The sequence below is a fragment of the Enhydra lutris genome, unplaced genomic scaffold, assembly GCF_002288905.1.
Source record: "Enhydra lutris kenyoni isolate GAN:26980312 unplaced genomic scaffold, ASM228890v2 scaffoldscaffold16, whole genome shotgun sequence".
Taxonomy (NCBI): domain Eukaryota; kingdom Metazoa; phylum Chordata; class Mammalia; order Carnivora; family Mustelidae; genus Enhydra; species Enhydra lutris.
The window spans coordinates 9,357,468-9,373,344 of NW_019154100.1; the positions used below are offsets into that span (position 1 = coordinate 9,357,468).

The 15,877-nt window shown below is 43.9% G+C and overlaps 1 protein-coding gene across 14 annotated transcripts in view; it reads right to left on the minus strand.

Moving 5' to 3' along the window:
• The window catches only part of LOC111147228 (asparagine synthetase (glutamine-hydrolyzing)), a 155,002-nt gene that overhangs the window by 78,328 nt on the left and 60,797 nt on the right, over positions 1–15,877 (minus strand). Inside the window, exon 1 of one of the 14 annotated variants that reach the window (XM_022503126.1) lies at positions 14,195–14,214. The exons of 12 other annotated variants lie outside the window; for them this stretch is intronic. The gene's annotated coding sequence lies outside the window, so the exon portion shown is untranslated. Of the gene's footprint in view, positions 1–2,969; positions 3,234–14,194; positions 14,215–15,877 lie in introns of those variants that run through there. One more of the 14 variants, XM_022503129.1, reaches the window with a different exon arrangement.

Here is a 15,877-nt window from a genome sequence, read left to right on the forward strand (position 1 = left end):
TTTTGGATGAGGTTGGAGTGGTGGAATGGTTGGCGAGACTGATGATATGGACATGTATTTTTATATATTAAGTTTGAAATGATAGGGTATATTCAGGTGATATCTCTCTAGCATGCCATTGGATATTTAAGTCTGATAATGAGGAGATCAGAGCTGGATCTTAGGTCAACACTAAACCTCAGTTGTTATGACAATAGCTTACAAGTTAGAAAGGTCTTGGTTCAAATCCACTTATTAACTGGCTCAAGCAAAATTCCTCAACTTTACCAAGCCTCAATTTCGTCATTTGAAAATGGAGATCCTTAATACCCACTTTAAGGGTTTCTTACAAAAGATTATAGGATTTTTTAAAAAAGATTTATTTATTTATTTTTGAGAGCAAGCAAGCGAGGAAGCAAGCAAGCGAGAGAGATGTGGGGAGAGGCAGAGGGAGAGAGAGAATCTTAAGCCGACTCCCCACTGAGTGCGGAGCCCAACAGGGCTCAATCCCGAGACCCTGAAATCATGACCTGAGCCAAAATCAAAAGTTGGAAGCTTAACCAACTGAGCCACCCAGGTACCCTTATAGGTTGTTTGTTTGTTTGTTTGTTTTTTAAGTTAAAGATTATATATATCAATAAAATGCATGGCATGTGGTAGTTATTCAAAAAATACCAGGTACTATTATACAGATGCAAACAATCAGTATTGGTCCCAGTCCCTGAGATAGTGGAACTTCTCATTCTCAAAGAGCAAAAGAAAAAAATAAAAGGTGGTGCTCTGGGGATGCAATGTTAGAGAAGAACTAAAAGAAAGGCAGGCAAAAAAGGCAGAGAAGGAAAGAAATCCATCAGAAAAAAAGAGGATGATCTGGCAGTCACAGGAGGAAGGAGCTTTAACAAGCAAAAGGTGGGTCAGATTCCTGAGGATGGGGCCTCCACATTAATCTTGACTTGGAGGGCGCCTGGGTGGCTCAGTGTTTTAAGGCTTCTGCCTTCGGCTCAGGTCATGATCCCAAGGTCCTAGGATCGAGCCCCACATTGGGCTCTCTGCTCCACGGGGAGCCTGCTTCCTCCTCTCTCTGCCTGCCTTTCTGCCTACTTGTGATCTCTGTCTCTCAAATAAATGGGTAGAATCTTTGAAAAAAAAAAAAAAATCTTGACTTAGTAAGGGAGTCACAATGCCCAAAGAGTGATGTGAGATTTGGGATGGGAACATATGAGCAGATTTCAATAAAGCTGGGAACCTTGAACCCTGAAGTTCTGCTGATCCTCCTTTGCCAGCAGAAGCAGCCTTTCACCTCTGTCTGAAGAGCGTAGTCTTCCACAGCCTGAAGAACCCATCATATCATCTCCTAAAGTAATTGCCTTGCAGGAAACCACCGGTCTTACTTAGGAGCTACCCTCATGCCTCTCATTACTTCTATACCTATAACCAGACTCAAGTCCCAGTGGGCCCCAGGAGGAAGCTATAAAGCAGGACTCCTAAGGAGATCAACACACACACACACACACACATACACACACACATACACATGCACAAGATTTGTCAATTTATATTGACAGAACCTTAGTAAGGTGCATGAGAATTGATCCTAAGTTGTACTGGATCAGAGAAGAAGACACATAATGTTGGACCTCTGAAATCAGTTGATCTTAGGTGCACTAAGCAGGGTTTCTGGAATCAGTGTGTTGGCTCTCCAGGCTGTGAATGGCTTTGAAAGTTTGGTTGGTTGGTTACTGAACCCTGGAGTTAAAGACACTTTGCACTAAATGGATTTGAAGTTTCATAACCCTCTCAGTACACTGATGAAAGGATCCCAAGGCTTAGGGAAAATGATATGCTTAAGTACGTTATGTAATACTCTCCACGTTCCTCAGAATGGTCCAGAGGATACACCTTTTACTAAGGCTTTGAGAAATACATTGGGGAAAGAAGGCTAGCATCTGTAAAGAGCTCTGTGGTGGCTATTGTCTAAAGATTAGAAATAAGAGGAAGAAATGCTGCCATCAAACAGGGGTCCATGATTCCGATGGGGATGTTGAGATCATGGGGTAGCAGGAATCACTTGGCAGCATTTAATCACAAAAGATGAAGAAGATGTTGTTACCATAATGGGCAACACAGCTGAAAGGCAACACAAAAGTCAGACCCATAGAAACCTTTGACATTCAATAGTTGATCACGATGTCCCTAGGACTGAAATAAATGATCACCCTACTAATATCTCACTCGATTAGTATAAGCAGTGTGGTCTTGTCACCACTAGACCTATTTAACAATAAAGAATTGTGGACCCTCAGCTAATTGCCAGATTTAAGCCAGTTCAAAGATGCAAAGCCCCTTGAATGAAAGGACAACAGATTCTTCTTGAAGTACATTCCTACTAGAAAACCAAAAATCTACAGTCTAAGTCTTCCTTGCAGCCCTGGTTGAGTGACCTTCAACCTGGGGCAATCTTACCCTCTGGAGAATAATTGTTTATGTCTGGAGACATTTTGCTTGGTCACAACTGGGAAAGTCCTTCTGACATCTAATGAGCAGAGGCCAGAGGATGCTACTAAACATCCTACAATGTATAGAATAGTCCCCCACAACAGAGAATTATGTGACCCAAAGTATCAAGAGTGTTACAGTTGAGAAACCCTGGTTTTCCCAAAAGAACTGTGACCGCTGAGTTTCAACAAGCAGAATGTGAGTCAACCTCATAATTTGCAGTCATATGAGAGGACTGAAACTAAACATTATGCTTGGATTCAACATACATAATAAATCTGGGTAGTCACAACACAGATTGAAGATTGATGTGAGAACAGTATTCAGACACTCCTAGAGCTCTGAAAGTTTAATTATCCAAAGCATTATATAATTGCAAGAGAGAGAGGGTGATCTGGATTAAATATAGAAAGACTATAATTAACCATATTAACAGGTTTTTAAGAATGTTGTTTAAACTAAAAATGCCAAGCAATCCTCTTTCTTTCACTTACCAAATCCAATTCCCTCAGCAGCTGCACTCCAAAAATCAGTCCAAATGGGACTCTTCTTGTCTCTTCCACCTCTCTTCCGCTCCCCATCCTAGATGAAGCCACCATGATGTCTCTCCCGGAAAGCCTCTTTAGCAACCGTTCTACTTTCTCCATGGTTCCTGGAGAATCTATTCTTGAAATTCTGCTGCCAGGTGACCTTCTTAAAACGTGGATTACTTGCAATGTTCCCGTGAAGCCCAGAGTCCAGGGAGGATGTGGACCTTACCGTATGAAATACAATTGGGATCTTTTTCCTACCTTGAAGGGAAGCCCAGAGGTATGAGTAAAAACAACACTGATCCAGTTTTGCTCTGCTTGACAGCAAAACTGGAAGATCTCCCTGCTTCCATGCCTGATCCTGCACCATTACACACACATACACACACTCACAGACTATCCTTCCAGCAGCAGAGTGATCCATTCAAACCATAAATCAGGTCATTCAGCATCAAACACACTCCCCCAAGAGTCTGCTGGAACAAGCACCTAATCTAAGTGGTCCTGAGTGGGGCCTGAGGGTCTTAATAGTTTTTAATCTCTTAAGGTGATTCTAATGTGTAGCCAATGTGAGAACCAACACTTTACAGCTGTGCTTCTCAAAACTCTACTGTGCACACAAACCACGTGGGAGTCTTCTGACCCCCTAGGGCTGGGGTGGGGTCTGCGATGATGCGTTTCCAACAAGCTCCCAGCTGGTTCTGATGCTGCCTTCTGAGGACCCGGCTCTGCATGGTCAGAGCCTAGGAGGGTAAATCATTGCTCCCCTCTATCCAACTGCCTTGCTCATAATTACCTGCAATTGTATTTTTTCACCCTCTACCAGTCCTCTGGTTTCCCAGCCTCCTGGACCCACTAATAACTCCATAGTCAGCCTGCTCAGAACTTCCCAACAAGGACCTTCAGGACAGGCTTTTGTGGACAAAAGAAGGATAGAATGACTGCGCCCACTAAGAAGAAGCCCAGAGTATTTGAATGGGAAACACTGTATTTTACCCCAAGGTACAGTAGGGCTTTCATTCAGGTAACATTAAGCAAAATTCAGGCCCGCCATGTCCTATTGGAAAATAGATCTTCAGTGACAAGTTACAACCTAATCATAGTACCCTCCTCTCTCTAATGCGTATCTAGAGCAGTGTTTCTTAACTTTTTAGTAATTATCACCTCCCTAGGAAAATTATTAGACTTTTTTCCTAATCACCACCCCTTCCTCCATGAAATGTTAATACCACAACTCCTTCATTTGTCAAATAGCAGTAAAAAAGAACACACCCCCAGGGCTATCATGAGGGTTGGGGCAATTAACACCCAGCAGAGAGCCTGGCTACCATTCAGGGCCTCCCCAGTGATAGACTGACTTACAAAGATGGTTGCCTTGGTGATGTTGCCTGAGGAATAGGTGGCTTCCCTGGGAGGGGAAATGGTTTTCACTCTCCTTTTTTTATTTCAGGATTCAAATGATGACCAAGTTGTATCATATTACAGTACAAACTTATCACTAAAGGATTAATATTACTTTTTCCTGACTTTAATCTCTTTCCAAATTAGATCCTACCATCAGTGCCAAAGACCTCTTGAGATTCTACCACATAAGAAAAAAAATTCTTTAAAATATTTAGTATTTCAACAAATAATTAAAAAATAAGTATTTCATAAGTAAATAATTTTTGGCCATTTTCATCATTTAACCTTATATCTTGAAAAGGAGAAAGGTAATGACTTACGATTTTCCTATTAAATCAGTACGTAAAAAGAAAGTTTAAATTGAAATTCTAAATCAGAAGTGAATTTGGTATTGTTCTCAACCCTGACCGATCCTCAAAATCACCTATAAAAGAACGTAGAAAGAAAGATGGGTGGCTCAGTCGACTAAGTGTCCAACTCTTGGTTTTGGTTCAGGTCATGATCTCACTGGCCTTGGGGAGCTCTGCTCTCAGCAGGGAGTCTGCTTGAAGATTCTCTCCCTCTGCCCCACCCCCACTTGTGCACATGCTCTCTTCTCTCTTTCTCTGTCAAATAAATAAATCTTTAAAAAAAAAAAGTTCTTTGGGGCCATAACAAATGTGCTGCTAAGAACATGCCCCAAATGTCTTTTGGGGCATATATATATATATGAATAGAATATATGAATGAATAGAATATATATATTCTATGGAGTATATAGATCAGAGAATAGAGTTGCTAATCATAGGATATGCATGTGATCAGCCTTTGTAGACACTCTCAAAGAGCTTTTGTAGATACTCTCAAAGAGCTTCCCAAAGCAGTTATACAAATTAGCAATCACATCAACAGTGTCTGAGAATCCCTTTTATCCCATACCTTCACCATCACTTGGGATTCTGTCCTTTCTATTTCAACCATTTCAGTGATTGTTTTAATTTGCATATCCAGAAACACTAATGAAGTTGAACATACATTTATTGGTCATTTGCATACTTTTTTCTATAATACTTTTGTCAAAGTATTTTTTACTTGAGTTGCTTTTTTTAACTTATTAATATGTTCTATATATGTATTATATTCAAGGTACAAGTTCTTTGTTTTACATATATATATATATATATATATATATATATATATACGTATATAGAGGGAGAATATTTTTCTTTACATCTCATGCTATTAGTGCTTTTGTTGAACAAAAGTTCTTAACTTAATATATCCCAAATCTCAGTTGTTAACCATCTAGATGCCCATCAATAGTACAGTGGATAAAGAAATTATGGTTTATTTGCAGAATGAGATACTATATAGCAATTAAAATGGACAAATCACAACTCTGCAATAATATGGATGAATCTCCTATAACACTGAGGGAAAGAAGCTAGACTCAAGAGTATATGTTGTTTTAATTCTGGTTTGTTTGTTTGTTTGTTTAATTCCCCAAGTTGCTATGGGGTTCCAAGATCTAGAATAAGAAAAGAACCCTTCAGGTGATCCTAATGCAGGCTGGAGTGGCTCCCAAGCTCCAGCAAGTGGTCTTCCTTTTGGGGAGAGCACCTGTGAAGTACCTCCTGAGAGACCTGGAGATCAATTGAATGTAGGAAGGTAGAGAAGCAGTAAAAGACAAAGATATTTCTAGTCTGGAGATTGGATTGGTTGGACCATGAAACCAAACAAGGAAAACAAGGACAGGAGATATTTCAGTCTGTTCCTATGTGTTTGTAGGGGTCACAGAAGGGAAGGAGCAGGTGAGAAGTTTGGTTTCATGCCTATTTTCAGGTGTGCGAGAGACATGCTTGTGCTTTTGGCAAGGAGGCTCCAAGTACAGATCTGGAAATGTGAGGTCAGACCTGGAGGTCCAGATGGCAGCAAGCACTAGCCTGGCTTTCAGTCCTAGCCCTGCCATTTCTAATTCTTTGAGCTCAGGCAAGTCTTAACACCTTCCTGAAACTTCACTCCTTCATCCGACAATGAAAAGAGTCATACCTGCCCCCACTGAGTTCAGGGTAAAATTAAATGAGATAATGTGTTTAACTCAATTAGCAAAATCCCTGGCTTATTGAAATGGCTGGTGCTGCTATGTTACAGATTTGGGAGAGGCAGAATAGAGCTGGGAAATGCAGACGACGGCGTGGATCTGATGACCCAGCTGGTGCAAGAGCAGAGAAACATGGCAGAGTCTGGGGGTTCCAGGGCTGGGAGGGCCATGTGGGAGCAGACAGAGACAGATGAGAAGGCACCCACTGAGAGGCAGGAAGGGGCTCAGGAGACAGCAGATGGAGGGGACAGACAGACAACCACACATGTGCCACGATGGGAATGGAGACTCAGTCATTTTATTTGGCACTGAGAAAGTCAGCAATGACCTGGAAAACAGCAACCTCGGTGGAGGGGGCAGGGAAAGGCAGAACCCCCCCAGCCACAACAGGCAATCCTTAAATGCTCTTTGTTCATCATCTCTCTCTGGCAAATAAATAAAATAAAATCTTAAAAAAAATGGGAAGAGCCTAATTAACAGCATTAATACATATGATGGAGTAAGTCTACCCAGATTGAAAAAGGGTGTAGGCATCATCCTTGGTTCCTTTCTTTCCTTCACATCTCACATCTAGGTCATCAGTTACTTCTGTTGGACCTATCACCAAGATAATTCGGGAATCCATCCACTTCTCTGATCTACTGCTGCCAACCTAGGCCAGCCTACCCTTCTCTCCCTCCCAGGCAACTAAAATGACTGTAACTGGTCTCCCTGCTATCCCCCCTCCACCTCTCCAGATTGCCTCCCCACCCTGCCCTCTGCCCAGCAGCCCCAGAGGCCTTTTCCCATGTAAATCAATCACAGTAATCTCCTGCTCCAAACCACCCAAGAGACACTTCTCACCACCCTTAGCCCTGCTCTCCCTCTGACCCTGGACTGCCCAATATGGTAGCCTAGCCGCTAGCCACAGGTGGCTATTGAGCATTTGAAATGCTAGTGAGAACTATCAAATACATACTTTAAAATATTTATATTTATATTCATGGAACCACATGTGGCTGGTGTGATTGAAGAGCTGAATTTAAGATTTTATTTAATTAATATAACTTGAATAGCACATGTGGCTAGTGGATACCATAGTGTATAGCACAGAGGCAGAACATTTATGTAATAGAAAGTTCCACTGGGCAGTGTTGCTCTGGCCTGATCTCCCACCACATTCCCCCTTGCTTACTGGACTTCAGCATCACTGGCCAACCTGTGGTTCCTCACTCGCATCAAGTTCCTTTCCCCTGAGCATTTTAGCAGATTGTTCTCTCTGTCTAGACTTTGTGGCCCACTGATCTTCACATGACAGCCTTGTGTCAGCTTCACTGTTAACCTCCTCAGAAAGGCCTTCCCTTTCCATCCAAATGAAAGTCTTCCTATTGTGTCAGCTTCAAAGCATTTCTGGCTAGGTAAAAATATTTTCTATATGGATTATTTGGTTATTGCCAACCACCCCCCTTTGGCATGTTTATTTTCCCAAGGGCAGGGACTTTGACACTCCAAAATTGGAGAGGCAGAATTTCTACTTCTCAGGAACAAGAGAGCAGAAAGTGAGCACAGGTGCTTTCCTTGGAAGAAGAAAAATGCACCCAATATTATGCCTCATGATCTCTAAGTTCTTTGAAAAATAAGAGGCAAGGTCATCTGCCGAATGTGGGCCTCCTGGGGATGGAGCAATTTGAGAATTTGGGAAATCTGGTGAGGAATTGCTGAAAAGGACTTCACTAGCTACAACCGAGGGGACAGTGAGCGTCACTAAAGATCCAGAAGAAGGTGGAAGTTACAAGCAGTTTGTCGTACTATCTGTAATATGATTTTTCTCCAAAAGAGGAACAGCCCAGATGTGCTTATCACATTTAATCCTTATAACAACCTCTGAGATAAGGGCTAGAGTATCCCCACTTTACAGGTCATTAAACTAACACACAGGGAAGTTAAGTAACCTACCTTAGACCATGAAGTTAATAAGGAGCAGAGCTACAACTTGAGCCCTAGCATTCAGAATCCAGAGCCAGAACTTTTAGCCACATGGCCATATTGCCTCCCTCCTTATTAGAGTCACACAGAGTAGGTATTTCAAGAAAAATGTAAAATGTCCACTGCAGGGCTCTGAGACTTCCCATTCCTTCCGAAATGGCAAACCAGGCATAAGAAACAGGATGGCATAGAGAACTTAACATTTGTATACATTTACATAAACCAAAACTTGTGCACAATAACAATACACATTATGCTAGAACGCATACAAAGGGGCACCTGGGTGGCTCAGTCGGTTAAGCAGCTGCCTTCGGCTCAGGTCATGATCACAGGATCCTGGGATGAAGCCCCACATCGGGCTCCCTGCCCAGCAGAGACCCTGCTTCTCCCTCTCCCTCTACCTGCCTCTCTGCCTACTTGTGCTCTCTCTCTCTCTCTCTCTGTCCAATAAATAAATAAAACATTTTAAAAAATGCACACACGAAGACATTACATACTTTAGCATAGTTATGTCTGGGAGAATTCAAGATAAACAGGAAATTGATCAATAAAACAAAAGAAGGGCCTTGCCCGGATGGATAGTAGCAATGCACCATGAACAGAGAAGTGAAACTCAGCACTCTGCTTCTGAGATCAGGTAGTCCTAGGACTCAGTTCTTCATCTGTGATGACCAGAAGCAGATGCTTTCCTCCTCCCCACAGACCTCTCCCCCCATTCTAACCTCATGGGGCTTGGGGTAAAGTAGGAAAGATTTCAGTGCCTATGGAACTGCTAATACATATGGATTTGTTTTTAACCCTTCCTAGCTTTTGTCACTGAAAAATATGAATACTTAGCAATTTTAGGTGAGGCACAAAGTGGGCCTTCAAATCAAAAGCTTATAAATATTAATGTCATATACTTTGGCCGTTCTCATCCTTCGAAATGACTCTCAAATATCCTTCCATATATTAGGACTCCGCAGCTCTGCAGCAGAGCCCAGGGGTCTGAAACGTGTGTGAGTCTTTTCAAAGCAAGCCCCAGAAGACTGTCATGAGCAGCCGGTCTTGCAAAGAATCGTACTGCCACTCGGTGAGTGCCAGTTTTCTAACCAGATGTAGAAGAGAGGAACATTCCAAGCATGGAGAAGGACGATAGAGCATGGAAAGTTCTGGTGGGTTCAGGAAAAAGGCAGCTACGGGAGCTGGGGTTTGCGGAGGTTAGTGGTGGAAGCTGCTGCAATGGGGTCTGACTCAAGCGTCTCTAAGAAGCAAAGCTGAGGGCCCTGCCCCTTGCTCTGGAGACAGCAAGGCTTGGCATGGGTGACTCAGCAGGAGGAGACCTGATCGGGCATGCTGGTTGTTAGCATAACCAGTAGCCACGAGGAGTGGATTGCAGGGCAGCGGGGTTGGTGTGGATGCTAAGTAAAAAGGGAAGAAGGAAGGCAGCAGCGTGGGCCTTCTGCCCAAGAGATGAGGTAGGTTAAGGATGATTCTGATGTTTCCATCATCAGAGACTGAGTGGAAAGTGGCACGAATAACATTAGGTTTCCCTGCTTAATTTACCAACGGAACACAGATAAGATCGGGAAGAAGCAGGCAGCTGAGCCACCCTAGAAATAAATCCTCTTCCTCTGTGGAGTCACGCAAACAAAGAATGTTTATGTTTAAACTACTGCGTTCATTTAATCCTGACTCTACCCCAAGGGTGGATGCCTGGGAGGAATGAACTCTTGCAGCTTATTTATTCTAAACACTGTGCAGAAGCAGTTCCCTTACTTGGTATCTTATGTTTGATAATCTAATTTAGCCTGCTGGCTCCCTAGGCCTTTCTGGCCTCCCTGTATTTGCTTAGCAAATTTGCCACCTCTTTAAGCCTAAATCAGTCTGGCAAATACCACTGACCTACCAGATGATACTGTTTGTCATGTGGTTTTAAGCAGCTATGTCCCTTTATGTTTTAGTACCTTTTCCCTCCTGCCCCGATCATTCTCAACTGCCTGCTTAGATTCTTTCTTTTCCTCTCTCCTTCAGTCTAGCTGGATGATTAGAAAAGCAACAGTTAGATTTCTTGTATAAAGTAGCGTTCTAATAAGCATGCTACAGTTCAGCTCAGAACGCTCCGCGGTGGCGGCTGAGGAAATCCCACTGAGAGGCTGTGCCGTAATCCCTCGAAGACGCAGTGAGGACCCGCACAAGGAGGGCTCAGGGAAATGGGAAAAGGGCAAGAGGCCAAAGAAGTCACAGGGAGACTGCAAATAAATTTGTTGAGGGGAGAGAAAAAAGATATGTAAAAGATTAGGGATCATGATTCAAGAAAGAGGGTGTGATGAGGGGCGCCTGGGTGGCTCAGTGGGTTAAGCCTCTGCCTTCGGCTCAGGTCATGATCCCAGGGTCCTGGAATCGAGCCCCACATCAGGCTCTCTGCTCAGCGGGGAGCCAGCTTCCTCCTCTCTCTCTCTGCCTGCCTCTCTGCCTACTTGTGATCTCTCTCTGTCAAATAAATAAATAAAAAATCTTAAAAAAAAAAAAAAAAGAGGGTGTGATGAAACAAAAGAAAAAATAACCATGGGGGGTGGGGGGCTGGGTGGCTCAGTTGGTTAAGCATCTGCCTTCAGTTCAGGTCATGATCCCAGGGTCCTGGGATGGAGTCCAGAGTCCTGCGTTGTATCGGGTTCCCTGCTTAGTAGGGAGTCTGCTTCTCCCTCTGTCTCTCCCTCTCACTTGTGCATGCTCTCAAATAAATAGGTAGATAAATAGATAAATACCACTGGAGTAGAGATGTAAGTAAAGCAGAATCCCCCCCCCCCACAGATTGTAGTGCAGTAGAATCAGGCAACACCTCAAAAACTTGGGAAGATTGAGGGGCGCCTGGGTGGCTCAGTTGGTTAAGCAACTGCCTTCGGCTCAGGTCATGGTCCCAGAGTCCTGGGATCAAGTCCCACATTGGGCTCCCAGCTCCATGGGGAGTCTGCTTCTCCCTCTGACCTCCCCTCTCATGCTCTCTCTCTCTCTCTCAAAATAAATAAATTAAAATCTTAAAAAAAAAAAAAAAACCAACTTGGGAAGATTGAAGAAAGAAACAACCTCTTAACAGTAGCCATTCAGCCTATGTTAACTTCTGTAAAGAACTGCCCCTTCTGTAGGAACACACACCAGACTCCAGCTAAGCTGCCCCTGCTCTTCTATTTCGAATCCCAAACTGCCTGCCCCCGATACCCCGCTGAGACATCGACCTCCTTGTTTCTTGCCCCCATGATGGTTTCCAAAGAGCATCTGTCTTCCTTTCACATCCTCAGATTTGTTCATAAGTGAACTTCTCTTCAACTTTTTCAGAATACTATATCCTGCTAACTCCTTTTTGGGGAGTTTATCATGTGCTGAGCAAAGCACCAAGTACCTTACAGAACTTTTCTTATTTAATGAACACAGCTTAGGGGGACAGGCTGTTGAACAAGATGGGACCATATTTGTGGGTTAGTATGTGGCCACCCGTAGAGAGGGCTCGGAACAGTCACGGAGTCTGGGTGCTTTACTTAGTAAACAATGTGTAAGAACCTTGTCAGAGAACTAAGTTCACGGCCTTCAGAGTAGGTGACCTTGGTGATAAATATAAGAAAAATAAGTCTTCTAAGTATCAGGATCTGAATCTTTCAGGAATGTAGTCACAGATTTGGCTATTGTGACCAGTTGATAGGAAAAGGTAAGTCCCCTGAAGGAAGTTAGATGATTTAAAGATCAAATAAGAAGGAAAAGGATAAGCCCACTAGGAAGAGGACAGGGCTTTTAAAAAATGCACCAAGGGCAACTGGGTAGCTCAATCAGTTAAGTTCCTGCCTTGGGCTCTGTGATGCGGGATCGAGCCCTGCATCAGGCTCCTTGCTCAGCAGGAAGCATATTCTCTCTTTCTCTCTGCCCCTTCTCCCCAACTCATGTTCTCTTTCTCTCTCACATAAATAAATAGTCTTAAAAAAAAAAAAAAAACACACAACTAAACCAAGAAAGCGCTCCAGGTGATCACGATGGTGTGAGTTTAGAGGCCAGTTCATTGCTCTCCTGTAGCTCACCTTATATATCTCCCAAATGACAACAGCACAAACCAACAGAGTGTTAATTTACATTATATGCATAAAACAGAAAGTCTGGAATATAGTAATGGAAGCAGGAAAATGAAACCAACAAGGGTTAATGTCATTTGGGTTGACGCCAGACTCACAGAACTTTGTCCAAATATAGCATTATTTTCTGTCACATTTTATTTAAAAGATTTTAGTTGATGCATCCATCTCCCCACCTAGGTTATGGACATTCACAGGCATATACTGCTTTCTAGATAATCTTTGCATCTCTAGCAACTGACGGTGTACTCAGCACAGAAAAGACTCTCAAAACATATTTGATAAATGAATGCAGTTGGTTTTCTTGACAAAACGATAATAAATGAATTTTTCAGCTAGAAAAAATTTCCTTCCAAGAATCATAACCGTAGAGACTTCAAGAAATCAGAATCTGTATACTGTGTTCCTGTCTCTTTAAACAGAGCAGGCCCACCCAAATATCCTTCTACATTTGGCCTGTAAGATCCAGTTGCAGAAAAAATTATTCCAGGAAATGTCCTTGGTGCACTCCTCACTCATACACATATCCACTATTGGGCTGCCATGCTCTGCCTTTCCAGACTCGGGGTCAGACCTCCCACTTTGATAAACAGCTGTTCTGGGCTCCTTCAGGTTTGATGACACCGAATGTCCCCCCTCTGGTGTGCAAACTCTCTGCTTCCCACCTGGCTCTTGTCCCTACTTGCTCCCCAATGATTATGATTTTATTAGGCTCCAGAGATACCCTCAGGATAATCAAATCAACCCTCAGAGTGCTAAGGGAAAATGGCAGTGAATATACCATGAAATGAATTAATAGAGACACCTGTTGTCACTGGGGTAAATGACACTCTTCAGTGGTTCTGTCTTGGCTGTTCCTGGCAATCACTTGGGAGAAGTCTACAACTATTGACTCCTCTTTCCCACTCCCATGGATTTTGATGTAATTGGTCTGTGGTGAGGTCTGGGCATCAGGACTTTTTAAAAGCTCCAGGTGATTCCTATGTAAAGTTTTCAAATAATTGCTTTAGGTTGAAAAACAAACTGGTACCATTTTTTCCCCCACATTGCAGAGAACAGACATTACTAAATGAAAATGAAACAGTTTCTTAACTTTGTATCCTATTCTCTTGTCTGAGTATACCATAACATCTATACAAGTATTTCTAGATGAATGTAGTTTGGCTTAGATGGCATATTTAAAATTACCCTGCAAGTAAAATGAGATAAGTTGGGTGGACAGCTTTCAGACTTCTTAAAACAAACAATCAAACAAACAAAAAAAACTCCAAAATGTTAATACCATAAGGATTGATTCTTCTGTCTAAAGTGAGAACTAGGGTTGAATGTTTTCCCCACTCCCTATCTTAACACGGAAAGCTGTCAGTCCTTTCAGGATGTGGGCCAATATCCCCCAACCTCACAAAATTAAGAAGAATTGGCATTCTCTCACTGGACCCTCTCCCACCTGCAGGTCACATGCCCAGGCTCTGGCTATTTTTTAGAGATGCTAGTCTGGAGAGTCACCGGTCTTAGCTCTTAACTGAGGGGACAAAAGCTGGCTTTTGGGTCTGACTCATGCCTAAGACAAGCAAAGGGAGCCCAGGGGCATGCAGGTCTCCTTCGCTGTTGTTCTTCTTTGAACACCTGATGGGAATGTGTACCTTCCAGATGTGGTAGCTGAGGAACCTTGCCAACTCAGCCTCTGCTCCCCAGGCTTCAGGGATAAGGGTAGAGTGTCGCCCTGGGGGCTGGCATCTTTGGTCTTAACCTCTGTGGGCCGTGTCTTCCTCTTAGACAGCAGAGCCGGCTCATACTTGGTACCCAAAGCAAAGCTACAATTTCTGGGGGGAAAAAGGGGGCATTTATTAGTTTAAACTGAGTTGTTCACAATGCCATGAAAATTATACTATGTGTAGTTTAAATAAGCCACACACAGCGTATTTGTCTTCTTTTATTATGTCCATTATTAGAGCTCTCTTGGGACATTCCTCAGAATCCCCCACCTGGGGAGTCCAGGTCTGAGGCTCGTCTCAGGACAGAGCTGGGAGGAGAGTAGTCACTAACTGTTTACAACTTGTACCATCCCTAACAGACATCCCAAAGGGGTCCTGCCACAGCCCAGTTCTCACGGCCCCCAGGGGTGTGGCACTGTCATTTAGGAAGACTACTCACTTTTCAGCAAGGACACATTTGGACAGATGTTGTGACCACCTGTCTACTCGCTGGTGGAAGAGAGAGGGGATAGGACATCCGTTATTGGCTGGAGCTACAACTTGAACAGAATGGGACAGGCAAAAAGAAGGCAGCAGGGGATGACCAGATATAATCCACTGACAGGACAGTCTAAAAGCCAGAGAAAGCTTCCAGCGGGGCTCGTGTGGATTATGGAGAGGGTGAGCATAAATGGCCGACTCCCCAGTATCTTGAACCACAGGCACCAGCCTGCCTTGTCTGTGGAGTCAGAGACAGACAGGTCTCCTTGGCAACCAAGGCACTTGCTCTGCAGGGCTCTGGGGCAGGTGTCTGCAAGCCTGGAAGGAGTGCTACTGTTCCTGCCTTTCCAGACATGTGTCGTCCCTTCATCGCTGTCATCGACTGCCTTCGGGTCACTCTCTGTCATTGAGGAAAATCCGCCCCCACTCCAAAGCCTGAGAGATTTCAAGCCCTGTGAAGACAGCTGGGGAGCAGTTTCACTTCACAAGTCCTGAATCTCCCTGGCTGCATTGCACCTCAGCACCCCCCCACCCCAGGCGAAGAGCCCATCCTGGGTCTTACCATCCTAGAAATGCCCCAACACAGAAATTCTATGCTCCAGCCATCCACATGCAGATTCTCTCCTACCCTCTCCACTTTCTCTGCCTCATCCCTGCCGGTACTTGTTTCTCCAGACTCTCGAATTCCTTCCTAGCAAGCTAGGTGCACCCCCTCCGCCTCTCCTCTCCAGGACTCTCCTTTGTTCCGAATTACCAGCTCCTGGCAGAACCACACCCGTGACCTGTGCCACCAGCTGCCTTCTCTGAAGCTGACCTCTGAGCCTGCTGCAGCATTCGCATAAGGGCACTCAGTGACTACAGAATCCTGTGCTTTGCCCCTCAGCTGAGCCCTGAGCACTGTTTATCAGCCTGTCTAGCTGTGTTTGACAAACTTCTTCATCCTGTCTTCTCAATGGCTCTCGGGTAATTGCTTCACTTCCTACTTTATTCACAAAACAGGCAGCAGCAGCAACAGCACAATCCATGCCCTACCTTGTTTCATGCGTACACCCTTCAGACCGTTTCTCCAATTCCACCCGGGGCTCAGCGGGCAAGCCCCCTCCCCCCCCACTCCCCAAACCACCCAGGGAG